Below are 17,042 nucleotides of genomic sequence, written 5' to 3' on the forward strand. Positions count from 1 at the left end.
AACATGGAATAATCACAAAACTTACCTTATATAGTGTTGGAATGAGCCTTGAGTGGAAATACTTCACTTGAGCCAAAACCCTAGTTCACTTCCAATGGAATTTCTTGACTTGGATGAACTCTAATGAGTTTCTTACACTTGGTTTTCTTGGTTTGATGAAGTTGAGAATAAATTTCTCTTGAGTTCTTGTGGAAGAAGTGTGCAGAGCTTTCTAGAGGATTCTTGAGGTGTGGAGTGAGAAAATGAAATGAAATAATGAACTTGGGTCCTCCTTATATCAACTTAAAATCTATCCCGACACGAACATACAGACTAACATACGGTCCGTATCTTTTATATGGACCGTAAGTCTAGCCGTATGTTTGGTCCAGTGAAGGTCCCCATTCTGCGCAGAACATACGGCCAATATGTTTTATACGGTCCGTATGCTGGACCGTATGTTGCCTAGCTTTCCGAAGTTCATTCTCGTCGACTCGTTTGATCTCTAATCCTTATGGAACCTTCTTAACACTTGATTAACACCTCATTAATGATCTAATGGACGTTATTACTCTTCTCCAAGACATCATTAAGTCACCATTAACTTTTCACGCATAAATGCTTTCCGATACATAACGTATACCTTGCCTTTCTTAGCAAACTTTCTTCTCTTGCCTCAAATGTTTTTGAAATCTCAATTAGGATCATCAAATGCCATTTCTTAGTTATCAAAACATTGTATACTTCATGCCCTCCGTTAGTCTATTCACTGTGAATAAATGAATTTTTTTTCGAGGTGTAACAATAACCCACATTTTCATCAGATTTTGCCAGAACATTCTAGAAAAACAGTTGAGGGTATGAGAATATCAAAAAGTGAGCAATTTTCAAGGGGCGGAATATTAGTTTAGGTCCGGATAGCGCATGGTTATGATTGTAGTCTTGTTTTGCGGTGGATTTTGTTGTGGATTCGAAGCGGATATCAGAGATATTGCTACTTCAACAAGAGTAAGGTATGGATCTCTTCCTATTTACGCTAATACCGGTTCATTCAGGAAGATAGAGTGGTTAAATAATTGTATAGTAAGTGGGTTAGTTACGGAAGTTAGAAAACATTATGTGGGCTGTTTTGATGGTATATGTTAGTGTTGTAAATGATGTTGGTATTGTTGTTGTTGTTGCCTGCTGAATTGAGGTTGGGCTAGGCATATTAGCAGAGGAGATGCTGCCAAAATTTCGACAGATTCTAGAAAGATTTATTCGAAGGCTTAGGATAAGTATATAACAGTGGGCCTAATCATAGTATGAATGGTCTTATATGTAGACTTGCGGGCTTGGACGTATAAGCGTAAGTAGTTGGAGGCTGAACAGGTATGTTAAGGCTCGTCCTTTTCTTTCAAAGGCATAATTCCTATGGTATGATTTCATAAATGTTTCTGTAACCTTCTTGTTCTCGAAAGCTAAAAATCCATGGTTCTTAAAGCTTTTCATGATGTCGAGGATAAGAATGATTTTATGATGGTTACAACGATAATGATGATTTTGTGTTTTAGGAACTCAAGTTTATGATTTCAAAGCGAATATGAGAATGTGGAGCTACTTCTAGATTTTCTCAATTTTATTCATTGATGATGACTCTACTTCTAAAGGCTCCAAAGTGTATGTAAAGTTATCCCTTCTTTCATTTTGGCATGAATTACATAAAATGAGCGAACGACGAACGTACATGACTCCAATGAACTCCAGTTCTCAGTAGTGCTTGACATGACAGTTGCCTTTGATTCTCAAATGTTGGTTCATTATGATTATTCTATTAAGTCTCAGATGATTATTTAGTTGTATATGGTTGCTCCTGATATTCTATTCATGCATAACGTTATTACAACATTTCACCGAGTCCCGGGCTGGGTACGTATTCGTGCACAGTTTCATTGCATTGTTCACCGGTCCCACAGTTGAGGGCCTGGTACGGTATATATATGATTATTTTGACCGAGTCCCTCACTAGAGGGTTGGGTATGGTATAATAATGATCATTTCACCGAGTCCCTTACTAGAGGGCCCGGTACGGTATATATATGATCGTTTCATTGAGTCCCTCACTAGAGGGCCGGGTACGGTATATTATGTAGGTGTGTATGACTCTCATCTCATAAGGCATAGGTGTATTGGTATATTTATTCATCATACTTGTCTCCTGTCATCTTTTACTCAATCACGATCTTCTTTATTGTACTTCATGCTTTACATACTCGGTACATTTTTCGTACAGAACCCCTTTTCTTCGGGGGTTGCGTTTCATGCCCGCAGGTATAGATACTCAGTGTGGTGATCTTCCAGCTTAGGACAGCTACTCAGCTACATGGAGAGCTCCATTGTTCCGGAGCTTGAGTCATTTTGGTACATATCCTTTTGATATCGACTTATGCATATTCAGGGGTATGGCGAGGCCTTGTACCGCCATGTTTTACTAGTGTGCTCGTAGAGGTCTGTAGACATGTGTGGGTTGTGTATATGCAGTTTGGTCAGCTATACAGATATAGTTCGTTTTGGATATTCCCGTGTGTAGTGGCAGCCTTGTCGGCTTGCATATTTGTTTATGCTTTGGTTAGCTGTGACTTCTCAGGAGACAGGTCCTTTTTGATGTATTACATGATGAGTTCACAACATGCTTTTACAGAGTGCCATATTGTTTTCAGTTTCAGTCTGATTATATCTAGCAGGTTGTATACCGGTGCCCAGCTCGGGCACTAGTCATGGCCCATCAGTTTGGGTCGTGACAGAAGTGGTATCAGAGTAGTTCATCATCGGAGTGTCTACAGACCGTGTCCGGTAGAGTCCTGTTTATGGGTGTGAAGCCGTCCACACTTAGAAATAGGAGGCTGCAGGGCATTTAGGAATCATTGACCTTCTGAAATTTTACTGCGACGGGACTAAATCTTGTCGTGAAAACAATAAGACCTGGTCCTTATTGCTGTAAGTTGAGTGCTACAAATAAGGCCACCCAATTTTTTCCTTAATAAAAATGAAAGAATTTAAGATATAAAAAAACCCTGGACTAAATCTCTCTCCCAAATTACCATTCTATTTCTGAAAACCCTTGCTCTAACCTCGCCACTATTCCATAATCATCTATAGGTCCGATCCCCACTAAGAAACCCTAACCTTTATTCTTTACACGCTGAATAATGAAGATGACTTTCGCTTTGCCTCTCTCCACATTCGCAGCTTATAACCATTCCACATTCGGTAAAGCTTTTCTTTCTCCAGTTGCTTAGTTTCTTCTTTTTCTTTTTGGTTCCTCTATAAATATTCTAAAAGTATTTTGCCGAAATCAAATGTGACTTTCGTTGATGCTGATTTTGGATATTGTTTTGCTAGATGTAGCGTGTAATTGGGTTTCAAAGCCTAACACTATGGCACTGGTAAGTAGCTCAGGGCTTTTTTAACATCTTAATTTTGTTTATTCTTAGAGTAGATATGGGACTTTGATTTTTTGGTTAGTAGGTGGATTATTTGCATAATATTCCATTTTTTTGTTGGTTTCCTAGTCGTGGTGGACCAAAAAATGTAATAATGCTTTGTGAACTGAACAATTGTTGCATATTCATTCTACCCAAATTCATCCAAGTATATTTGTTCGGTAACCTGTTAGGAATTCTTTTTCGATAGATAAACCTTTTAGAAATTTCTATTTGCTTCAATGATTTATGGGAACTTGATGGACAATTAAAGATTTAGAAGGCAAATCTGGTGGTGTTCCACACTCCATGATGGGTTCTTTTGTATGATTTTGAATATCTTTTTCTTGATTAAGGTTCAAAATTATTTTGCTTGCTATTTCATACCCTTTTAGAGATGAATTGTGTTTTGGGATAATTTCCTTGAAGAATATAACAGCTGCAGAGTTGATAGAGAAACATATGGCCTCTAAAATTCTCTCGGTGAAGAATTGAAACAAAAGCTTCTCCAATCATTATATATATCTATAAATATTAAAAGCTAGGCAAAAGGAGAGCGATGTGGCACCTCTCTTAGACTTGGAAAGGCATTTATCTTTTTTATCATTGTTTGCCTTTTCCTCTCATTTTTCTATTAAAAATATTAGTTTTACTTTCTTCCAACATAAACAATGTAACTGTTGCAACCATAGACGTATGCTTACAATGGTTTACATTATGATGGGTCATTAAATTGCATAAATGCCTTATCAGGTGCATAAGTGCGTCGTCTTCCGCTAATTAACAGAACCGGAGACGTAGTTGAATACATTGAATTTAGATGTCCTGGCTATGCATCATCTCTAAAGGTAACAGTAATCCCAGTCTATATTAATTGAGTATTAGTCACACTTAACGTTGAAAATTTTGAGATACTCTTACATGTTTTTACATATCAGGGAGGCCATATTGGACAGTTTGAAGCAAATTCTATAGGATTTGAGAAGGAGAGGAAAAATGTGATTGATCTATAGAAAAGTTTAAGAGTAAACTAAAAGGTTGGTGCGGTGCTCTTCTTTCCCTTTTTTGACGCTTTAATTTATAAGTTACCACTTACCACCTATTTAGCATTCTTCTAGATGTTGTTTTGCTCCTTTATTTGCTAGATCTGAGCCCTTCAGAGATAAATTAAATTTGAGAAGATTGTTAAGAGAATCCATGAAGTTGTTGATGGCCTAGAAAAGAGATTTGGATAGAACACTTCTCACATTTATTATGGAGTGACAAATAACTTGAAAGAATTTCAGTAGCACTTCTTTAAAGCAATTTTGCATTAAGTTGGGCATGTATATATTAACAAATAATTTGGCATAGTCAGGCTTAATTTTTTTGGCATATTAGATCGGCTTTGCACTTAACGATGGAGGCTAGAGTGCTTGATCAAGGACGGGTGGCTCGCACAGATGATCATTGTAAAGACATTTGTGTGGTCAAATTTCTCAATCCATGTAAATGGTATGAACACATTTTTTGTATTCAGATATCTATTTTTTTGGGTGAATTTATGGGCAGATGCTGGTTATGCAAGGTCGCAACGTAAGCTAGATTAATAACTGTTGATGGGTATGTAAGGTCGCAAGGTAGTTGCTTTAATTTCTTTCTATGAAACCAATGTGTTAACCATCTCAAGTATTTTGTTTTACCACTATTAGTATGATAAATGAGGTATATTGATTTATGTTGATAGTGTGAATGGGTCTCATCTCTATATATGCTATATATTTTTTGTGCATTATTCCAAAGCTTATAAATCTTATCTCTTCAGTACATATTTGTCCTCCACATTTGTTATTTTCTCTTATTTTTGTGTTAAAGGGGCAACAAAAGGCATGTTGAAACTTTAGGAAAAGAGGCCTTGTATTTTTCAATTTTCAAAAGTTATCACCTAAGCCTTCTCACTATTTGTTGCCTCCTTGAATTCTCATGTAGAATGCTTCTACACTGCAATAATTGGTGGAAGATGCAAATGAATATCTGATGGAGAACATGTCAAGTCACCTCCTCTTTTCAGTTTATTGAAACTATTATTCATTAACTACTTTGTACAAGCCTTAAGTTTTTGCTCGTCACCTACTTATGAGAGATGCATGATGAAGTATTACAAGTATTTTTCATAACATGTTAATACAATACGAAAGGTGCATACTGGCTGCTTTTTATAGCTTTGCTTTTCTTTTGCCATTTCCCCAGTCAATTGTATTAGCAAGATGGTCAATCACATTATGATTGACTATAAATCACTGCATTTAGCTTTCCAGGAGTTCTAAGCATTGTAGACATTCTGGAGACTACTAAAGACTATGTGTAATATCAAGGTAGATTGTAGTGGATTCGAAGACTAACTCATAGTAGCTATTGTGTTTGATATGGAGTTTCAATAAAATTACTACAGGTTTGCACCTTAATTTGCCTTTTTGGGAAGAACTAATAGTGTTCTTACTTGGGGTGGTATTGCTATGGCGTTTTTAGACCAGAAACATTTCAACTTTTGAATGACCAAAAAAAATCAATCTGGATTGAAATTTTTTAAATTGCTTGGGGAATCACTTCTTAAATCATTAATGTCTGTAGTCGAGTTATGTGTATTTGTGAATGATTAGAAGACTGATTGTACTCTCTTCATTCTCAGAGCTTAAGGATGAATGAAGAAACTAGTTTCAGGACAAAGATGAGAAGTGATTGATATGTAAAGACTCATTGTATGCACCTCGTATCATAGATTCATATATGTACCCTGACATACTATGTGGCTTCTGGTTCACAATTTGATAAGGTTCATTGATATTCTAGTTTGTTACTTTGACTAAGTGCAAAGATATATCGACAAAGCTGCTGTTTTAGTATATATAGCTGCAATTATAATAGATTGGGATGCTTGGTTAATTTGAATTCATTTCTACTCTTTGCAGTTTTTGGAGGCTGAATTTACAGGTCAAGTTGAAGGTTTTGAAGACATACATGTTGGCGATCATTTTGCTATAAATATTATACAGAACTTTATATCATAGTTTAGGGATAGATTTTTGCTTAGGGGTTGAGTAAAAGTTGTGACTCACATCATAGATGTTAATCATTTTTTCTAATTAATGACTATTATATATATATATATATATATATATATATATATATATAAGTAGCATTTACCTTTGTATTGTCCTTTTGTATTCAAATTTTCTTCTTGCAAGTATAATATGACCTGCACATATATTATTCATAAAGAGAAATTATAATTCTGGACATCAATCCTTAGGACGAGAACTCGTGTCGCTAAAGGCATTTAAGGACCAGGTTACGGCTAGCACTTTGGAGCTACAACGACCAGATGTTAAATAATTGCGACCAGTAAAATAGTCTCTAATAATATTTTAGGGACCAGATTAACTCCGGTACCAAAATACTTTTAACGACCAGCAAAATAATCTCGTCGCCAAAGACTTTTAGCGTCGGAGCCTATTACGACCAGTGGCGACCAACTATTTCTGGTCGCTATTGACCATTAGAGACCAGATTTTGACTTTTAGGGACCTGATTTCTCTTCGTTAAAGGCCATTTTTCTTGTAGTGTAAGTAATGGTAAAAAGGATTATAAATCAGATATGGTAAGAATGTTGCAAGTATTATTGAAATGTATAGCCAATGAATGGATGTGACCAGGGAAATATACAAGGACGATTGACAAAAGTTCAAGTGTATTCCGAGTTGTGATGCATCAGGTAAGTTTCGTCATCTTTGCATTTCTGTTCGATGTTGAGAGCCCTGTGAGGCTAAGGTGTGGTACGCATGTATATATTTGGCCCTGTGAGGCATTGCATGTATTTTCTGGGCTACGTGCAGGTTTTGGATAGTATGAAGTATAGGGGAAACTCTATAAAAACATTCCTAAAATTTAAGGACGAGGACAAAGGATTTAAGAGATAATAAAGATTATACGTCTATGATTGCTACAGATTGATTAAAGGGAAAGTATAGAACACGTTGATATGGGATGATAAAATAAAGACGACGCTACAAGTGGACATCGGGCATCAGTTATTGGAATGAAAAGTACTATTTCGGCTGGACAGATAGTTAGGCACATCACTATTTCGAGTATCCCTATAAGTTTCAATTGAGAATGACAATGAAATACAACACTGTAAGGTAAAACCTTTAAGGGGGGAACAAGTAAGCTTGAGTATGAGTACAAGGACTGACTAAAGTATTAGAGGAATTATGACACCCGACAATGGGGCAATCGAAAAGTAATAGGTAGTTATGAAGCAAGATGAGCTAAGAAAATGCAAGGAGAAGCCATGAAAGTAGACGGAGATAAGTGTCACGACCCAACCAGAGGGCCATGATAGCTACCCGGTACTAACCTACCTGGGCACATCTTATCGTACATTCACATCATTCATACTAATGTCATTGGGCAACAATACATTTATATCATCATCAACAACTATGCCCATATCAATATACATAAGCCGACAAGGCTATCAAAATGATTTACAAAATATAAGCTGACAAGGCTAAAGACATCTAACCATATACACATGTGTATGAGCCTCTAAGAAGAGTATGTCACATCATATAGGCGGGACAGGACCTCGCCATGCCCATAAGTATGTACACAAAAGAATAGATACCAAAATCTGTAGCTCCGAATGAAATAGATCTCCTCTACGTAGTCCCTGAGTAATAAAGCTATGGATCAAGCCTGTCTCCCTGGCCACCTACAGGCATGACACAGCGTCCACAAACAAAAGGACGTCAGTACGAAGAATTGAATAAGTATGTAAAGCATAATCAACATCATTATAGAAGCATAAGAAACAACATAAGAAATAGCATAAGATGGGAGGTAGTAGAACCATCGTCATAAACACTTACTTGCCTTTCATAGGGACCTTCCATTTATAATCCGTGCTTGTGTACATACACATGTACATATCCATACATCCATATCTGTATCCGTATTTATGTACATTTTCAAATCCATATTCGCATTCATATTCATAGTCATATTCGTACTCATAGCATACCCGACCATGAGGGATCGATGTTTCACATACCCGGCCATGGCAAGTTTCATGACCCAACCGGAGGGCTGCGACGGGCACCCGGTGCTAACCCACCAGGGAACCTCTTATCATACTTTTACATTTACATCTAGGTGAGCCACATAGCTTAATCATATTTTCCATCCATTATTCATACTAATCCCATTGGCCAACGATACATAAATATATATAAATATCACTATCAATAACAATGCCCATATAGATGTACATAAGCTGACGAGTCTAACAAAATTATATACACAAGACTAGCCACAAGGCCAAATACATCTAACAATATACACATGTCTACGAGCCTCTAATGAGAGTATGTCATATTATGTAGGCGGGACAGGACCCCGCTATGCCCATAAATATGTACACAAAAGAATAAATACCAAAAGCTGTAACTCCAAAAGAAATGGAGCTCCGCTATGTAGTCCCTAAGTAATAAAGTTATGGATCAAGTCTGTCTCCCTGGCCACCTGCGAGCATGACGCAGCATCCACAAACAAAAGGACGTCAGTACGAAGAATGTACTGAGTATGTAAAGCATGATTAACATCATTATAGAAGCATAATAAGCAACATAAGAAATAGCATAAGATGGGAGGTAGTAGATCCAACGTCATAGATACTTACTTGCTTTTCATAGGCACTTTCCATTTCTAATGCGTGATTGTGTACATATATCCATATCTGTATCCGTACTCGTATCCGTACTCATTTACATTTCGTATCCGTAATTATATTCATATACATATTCATATTCAAATTCACATACATATTCATATTCATATACATATCATTTACATAGCATACCAGACCACGAAGGTTTGGTGTTTCGCATACCCGACCATGGCTAGGCTCGGTGATTATACATACCTGGCCCTACCAAGGCTCAGGGTTACACATACCTGGCCTTACCAAGGCTTAGAGTTATCCGTACCCAACTGCAATGGTGCGCGCGCAATACATATATATTCTACCCGGTCATATTAGCTCGGGGTTTCATAATAATCATACATAGACACATATACATAAAAGATTATAAGTATCTTTAGCATCATTACTATCGTCGTTCATTACATCTATCCTTAGAAGATTACATGTCATATGAGGAATTTAGTACAATTGTAACGTATCGAGAATCATGAGGTTAGTAGCTTTTGAAGATAGCATCATTTGGAGGACATCATAGGCTCATAGAAGATTAGATATTTGGCCAAAGAACCATGCCTTATAAAAGAAGGGTTACCCTTACATACCTTTCCGCTCAACTATTCTATCACTTGCACGTTCTCCTTCAATGCTCACGTTTCTACCTTCATTAGAGTTATACTATCATTAGAAAATTGATAGCTTAGCATACAAGACTAAAGCTTAGAGAAAATTGGACAACATTTCCTTTATTTATACGACTTCCTCCATATCATATATCAACTCCCAAAATCAATAATACATTTACAACATCATAACAATAGTCTTTATTCACCTACATTATCCTTACTTCTCAATTCACTTCAAATCATCCATATCTATGGTCATACCACACTATTACATTCGCTCATATACAATGTTTATCCCATGTTCTCAGTATCATTTATAACATGATTATAATCATAACATATCAAGAATCATTACTCAACCCAAGCTACTACTCCCAAACACCACTATTCTCACATTCAAGACCCATTTTCTATATCCTTTTACAATCCAAGTGTTTCAACTTCTCAATACCTTAAACAACATGGAAATACCATAAAACTTACCTTAGATGTTGTAGGAATAATCCTTGGGTGGAAATACTTCACTTGAGCCAAAACCCTAGTTTACCTCCAATGAAATTTCTTGACTTGGATGATCTTTAATGAGATTCTTACACATGGTTTTCTTAGTTAGATGAAGTTGATCATAAACTTCTCTTAAATTCTTGTGGATGAAGTGTGAAGAGGGTTTCTAGAGAGTTCTTGAAGTTTTAGATGAAAAATGAAATGAAATAATGAACTTGGTCCATTTTTAATAACTTCAACATCTGACCCGTCGGAAAATTATACGGACACTTATACGGTCCGTATAAACTTATACGATCCGTATAAGTGACCGTGAAATCAGCTCTTCAACCTCTCGATTCTGTGACCATTATACGGCATATTATACGGGCCGTATAATTTTATACGGTCCGTATTAGTGACTGTATAATCCCACCAGTGAGGGACTTCACTGTGACGATTCTGCGGTCCATTACATGGACTGTATAACATTATACGGACCATATAATCAGCCGTGGAACCCATCTTTTTATATCCAATCCTTATGGAACCTTCTTGATACTTGTTTAACACCTCATTAAAGATCTAAGGGACATTATAACTCTTCCCCAAAACATCATTAAGTCATTGTTAACTTGTTACTCGTAATTTGTTTTCGATACCTATCGCATGGCATGCCTTCTCTTGGCAAACTTTCTTCTCTTACCTCGAATGTCTTTGAAATCGTAATTAGGGTCATCAAATGTCATTCCTTACTTATTGAAATACCGTATACTTCGTGCTCTTCGTTAGTTTATTCACTGTGCATCAACGAAAAAAATTTCCGAGGTGTAACATTCTTTCCCCCTTAAGAACATTCGTCCTCGAATGTTAAGTCCTCGGGGATTCTATAAAAAAATTGCCAGAGTTTCCCCTGTAATATGGCACTACCATCCTGTCACAACAGCCCATAATAACTATGCCTCACAGGGCCACAACATAAATAGTAATAGAGTTTGGCCACACACGACCCAAATGCATAAAAAGGAAAACATACATACCTTATGATCTTGACGTCTCATCTTGGATCTCTTCTAGGGGCTAAAATAAGTGCGGGTACTTGGATTTCATAATTTCTTCCGCTTCACATATCATTTCTTCTCGGTTATTGTTTCTCCATAAAACCTTAACTGAGGCCACTTCTTTGTTTCTAAGCCTCCGTACTTGCCTATCTAATATGGCAATGGGCACTTCTTCATAAGTCAACTTTTCTATCACTTGAACATCATTTACTGGCACGATCCTAGTAGGATCTCCGACACATTTACGAAGTATCGAGACGTGGAAAACTGGGTGAACTGACTCCAAATCATAAGGTAGATCTAATTCATACGCCACTTTGCCTACGTTGCGCACAATCTCATAAGGCCCAATGTACCGGAGACTAAGCTTCCCCTTTTTTCCAAATCTCATTACACCCTTCATTGGTGACACTTTTAGGAATACCCAATCTTTCACTTGGAACTCTAAGTCGCTTCGACGATTATCCGCATAGGAATTTTGACGACTTTGGGCTGCTAGTAACCGATCTTGTATGGGCTTAACTTTCTCTATGGCTTGCTGGACCAGGTCTGGCCCTATCAATTTAGTCTCTCCTACCTTGAACCACCCAATAGGGGATCTACACTTTCGCCCATATAAAGCCTCATACGGTGCCATTTGGATGCTAGAATGATAACTATTATTATCAGCAAACTCAATGAGTGGTAAGTGATCATCCCAATTACCTCCAAAATCTATCATACATGCCCGTAACATATCCTCAAGAGTCTGAATGGTACGTTTAGCTTGTCCATCAGTCTGCGGGTGAAATGCCGTGCTAAGGCTCACTGGAGTCCCCAAACCCTCTTGGAAGGACTTTTAAAAATTAGCTATAAACTGAGTTCCTCTATCTGAGATAATAGATACCGGAACACCATGGAGTCGCACTATCTCTTTAACATAAAGCTTTGCATAATCTTTTGCCACATATGTCGTTCAGACTGGTAAGAAATGAGCGGACTTCGTGAGTCTATCCACAATCACCCATATATAATCATATTTGTTTAGAGAACGGGGTAAGCCAGTAATGAAGTCCATGTTAATTACTCCCCACTTCCAAGTTGACATTTTTATAGCCTGCAATAATTCGCCCGGCTTTTGGTGCTCGATTTTCACTTGTTGACAGTTGGGACATTAAGCTACAAATTCCGCTATATCTTTCTTCATCCCATTCCACCAATATATAGATTTAAGAGCATGGTACATTTTCGTTGCTCCGGGGTGGACAGAATAGCGGGAGCAATAGGCTTCCCTCAATATTTGGTGGCATAACCCTGCCACATCAGGAACACATAATCTGCCTCGGCATCGGAGAACTCCATCTCCTGCAATCTGAAATGATAACTTCTCCTTCTGAGGGAGTGTATCTCTGTAATGCATTAGCATGGGATCTTCGTATTGTCGCTCTTTCACTTCCATTACTAGCGACGAGACTGCTGAATTCTAAATGGTAGTTCCCCTGCTACCTGAGTCTACTACTCGAACTCCTAGGCTAGCTAACTGCCGGAGCTCACGGGCCATTTCTCTCCTCTGGTTGTATGTCACACAAACTTCCCATAGATCTACGGCTAAGAGCATCAGCCACAACGATAGCCTTTCCGGGGTGATATAAGATATCAACATCATAATCTTTTAGCAATTCCAACCATCGTCGTTGCCGCAAATTCAACTCTTTCTGCTTGAAGATATACTGAAGGCTCTTATGATCTATATAAATATCCACCTAGACGCCATATAAATAATGTCTCCACATCTTTAATGCATGAATCACTACAGCCAATTCTAGATCATGGGTTGGATAATTTTTCTCATGTTTCCATAATTGCCTTGAAGCATATGCAATCACCTTACCATGTTGCATCAACACATAGCCTAGCCCAATGACTGAAGCATCGCAATAAACAACATAACCTTCCAATCCCTCTGGAAGTGTCAGGACTGGGGCAGAAGTCAATATATCTTTTAGCTCTTGAAAACTATGTTCACAAGCATCATTCCATTGAAACTTAACTGATTTCTGGGTCAGCTTTGTTAGTGGAGCAGAAATAGAAGAAAAGTCTTCTACAAATCTCCTGTAATAACCTGCTAAGCCCAGGAAGCTATGAACCTCCGTAGGAGTTGTGGGCCTTGGCCATGTCTTCACGGCCTCAATCTTTTTGCTATCTACCCAAATACCATCAGCTGCAACAATGTGCCCCAAAAATGTCACTGAGTTCAACCAGAACTCTCACTTAGAAAATTTGGCGAATAGCTCTCGAGTTCGAAGCACTCTAAGGACAGTACGCAAATGATCCGCATGTTCTGCCTCGAATCTAGAATACACCAGGATATCGTCGATGAATACAATCACAAATAGATCTAGGAAGGGCCTGAACACATTGTTCATCAAATCCATAAATACCGCCGGTGCATTAGTTAGCCCAAATGACATTAACCGGAACTCAAAATGGCCATATCTTGTTCTGAAGGCTGTCTTAGGGATATCTTTCTCCCTAACTCTCACTTGATGATACTCGAACCTCAAATATATCTTTGAAAACCATTTGGCACCTTGTAATTGATCAAACAAGTCGTCAATCCTCGGAAGAGGATATTTATTCTTAATCGTCACCTTATTCAATTGCCGATAGTCAATGCACATTCGCAAGGATCCATCTTTATTTCGGACAAACAATAGGGGTCCTCCCCACGGGAATGAACTAGGCCTAATAAAGCCTTTCTCAAGCAAGTCTTTCAATTGCTCCTTCAACTCTTTCAATTCTGCGGGAGCCATTCTATAGGGAGGAATAGATATAGGCTTGGTGTCTGGCAACACATCAATAGCAAAATCAATCTCCCGCTCGGAAGGGAGGCCTGGAAGCTCTTCTCGGAATACATCCGGAAACTCATTCACTACGGGACCTGACTGAAGAGTCGGCGGTTCAGCTTTTACATGTTGAACCCGAAATAGATGATAAATGCAACCTTTTGTGATCATTTTCCTTGCCTTTAGATAGGAAATAAACCTACCTTTTGGTGACACAGTATTCCCTTTCCATTCTTGAACTGGTTCTCCTGGAAATTGGAAACGAACCATTTTCATTCTACAATCAACATTGGCATAGCAAGAAGCCAACCAATCCATGCCCATAATAACATCAAAATCCACCATTTTTAACTCATGCAAGTCAATCATAGTACGAAGGTCACAAATCACAACTATGCAGTTTCTATATACTTGGCTAGCTATTACCTATTCACCCACGGGTGTAGACACCTCAAAAGGTTTGATCGACTCCGGTTTGACTCTAAACCGACCCGCAATATACGGAGTAACATATGACAATGTAGAGCCCGGATCTATCAAAGCATATACATCATGAGAAAATTTCGATAATATACCTGCGACCACATCAGGAGAAGACTCACGATCTTGGAGTCCAACCAAAGCATAAGTACGGTGCTGAGGACCGCTAGATCTGGGGACTCTCCCTCTGCCTCTACCATGGCCGACTGGCGCATGTGAACTTGGCCCCATAGGGCGTATAGATTATGAAGATCCGGCTACCGACCCTGAAGGCTGGGCCCTACCTCTACCACCAACTGAGGGGCAAACACGCATAATATGGCCTGGCAGACCACATGAATAGCAACCCTCTGAACCCAATCGGCACTGACCCCAATGTAACTTCCTACACTGGGAACATTGTGGCACGGGTGGCCTCGCCTAACCCGAATCACCTCTGAACTGTGAACCGGAAAAACTCTGACTCGGCCCGGAACGAGTAGATCTATCAAATCTCTGGCCTAAATGCCGTGAGAACCGCTGTCTGTTCCCTCCTTTATACACACTCATCGGACCCGAAGATCTATCCCTCTTGTTATACCCTCTATCATGCTCACGTTCACTTCTTTGTTGTTGTAGGCTTTCTTCTAAATTTTTAGCATGGGCCTGAATGCGTGAAATATCCATATTGTCCTGAAGGGACGCAGTCAAGCACCTATCCATCTAATGTGGCCCTAGGCCTTTCACAAATTGGTACACTCGGTCACCCATATCCGCTACCATGGCCGAGGCATACCTAGCCAAAGAATTGAAGCAGAGACTATACTCTAAAGCACTCATGCTTCCTTGCCTCAAATTCAAGAACTTATTGGCTCTAGCTCGCCGAACTTCTGGAGGCAAGTAATGTCGGAGGAAAGCATTTACAAATTCTTGCCATACCGGGGGAGGTGCATTGGCTCCCCGTGAAGCCATCAAAATCGTGCACCAATGAACCGCAACATCCCTCAATCTATAGGGTGCTAACTCTACCGATTCGGTGTCCGAAGCATGTATCAACCGAAGTGTCCTTAACATTCCCTCAATAACATTCTGAGGGTTCTCATCCAGCTTTGATCCAAAGAATTTCAGAGGGTTCAAGCTAATAAAATCACGGGCCCTCGCACTAACAGCCTTATCACCTTGCCCTGTACTTTGCCGCTGAGTCTGGGCAACAACCAATTGAGTAAGCAAATGAATGTCTTCTTTTACATCTTGGCCTGAAGCATCCGGTGGAGGAGCCGGAGGTGCTAGAGCTGGGGCTGAGGCTCCCTCGCGACCCTCAGAAATAGGCACTGAATGGAGGGACTAAGATTAAGCTGCATTCTGGGACTCACTTTCCTCTACAACTATTGGCGGTGCTCTTTCAGCCCGCTTTATACACACTCATCGGACCCGAAGATCTAGCCCTCTTGTTATACCCTCTATCATGCTCACGTTCACTTCTTTGTTGTTGTAGGCTTTCTTCTAAATTTTGAGCATGGGCCTAAATGCGTGAAATGTCCATATTGTCCTGAAGGGACGCAGTCAAGCACCTATCCATCTAATGTGGCCCTAGGCCTTTCACAAATCGGTACACTCGGTCACCCATATCCACTACCATGGCCGAGGCATACCTAGCCAAAGAATTGAAGCAGAGACTATACTCTAAAGCACTCATGCTTCCTTGCCTCAAATTCAAGAACTTATTGGCTCTAGCTCGCCGAACTTCTGTAGGCAACTAATGTCGGAGGAAAGCATTTACAAATTCTTGCCATACCGGGGGAGGTGCATTGGCTCCCCGTGAAGCCATCAAAATCGTGCACCAATGAACCGCAACATCCCTCAATCTATAGGATGATAACTCTACCGATTCGGTGTCCGAAGCATGTATCAACCGAAGTGTCCTTAACATTCCCTCAATAAAATTCTAAGGGTTCTCATCCAGCTTTGATCCAAAGAATTTCGGAGGGTTCAAGCTAATAAAATCACGGGCCCTCGCACTAACAGCCTTATCACCTTGCCCTGTACTTTACCGCTGAGTCTGGGCAACAACCAATTGAGTAAGCAAATGAATGTCTTCTTTTACATCTTGGCCTGAAACATCCGGTGGAGGAGCCGGAGGTGCTAGAGCTGGGGCTGAGGCTCCCTCGCGCTCCTCAAAAATAGGCACTGAATGGAGGGACTAAGATTAAGCTGCATTCTGGGACTCACTTTTCTCTACAACTATTGGCGGTGCTCTTTCAGCCCGCTTTTCTGTCACTGTCTTGCCCTTTTGGGCTACCATAGTCTTTCTCTTTACAGGCATCTCTGAAATACATAACACACGGTTAAGGAGAAGGAAGTTCTTATATCATAGCTCGATCTCGTCAACTCGTTTGTTCTCCAATCCT

General features: G+C 39.3%; 1 long non-coding RNA gene across 5 annotated transcripts; it reads left to right on the forward strand.

The window, feature by feature from the left end:
* The first annotated feature begins 2,913 nt into the window (after window positions 1-2,913).
* On the forward strand, window positions 2,914-6,687 carry LOC132636244 (uncharacterized). 5 transcript variants are annotated; one of them, XR_009581123.1, is made up of 6 exons: window positions 2,914-3,228; window positions 3,361-3,404; window positions 4,194-4,288; window positions 4,379-4,477; window positions 4,798-4,934; window positions 6,389-6,685. It is a non-coding gene; the product is annotated as an uncharacterized LOC132636244 (long non-coding RNA). The 5 variants fall into 5 exon arrangements; XR_009581120.1 differs by having other exon boundaries at window positions 2,916-3,228; window positions 4,821-4,934; window positions 6,389-6,683; XR_009581118.1 differs by having other exon boundaries at window positions 4,379-4,934; window positions 6,389-6,686.
* The last annotated feature ends 10,355 nt before the right edge of the window (window positions 6,688-17,042 follow it).

The sequence above is a fragment of the Lycium barbarum genome, chromosome 1 (assembly GCF_019175385.1).
Source record: "Lycium barbarum isolate Lr01 chromosome 1, ASM1917538v2, whole genome shotgun sequence".
Taxonomy (NCBI): Eukaryota; Viridiplantae; Streptophyta; class Magnoliopsida; order Solanales; family Solanaceae; genus Lycium; species Lycium barbarum.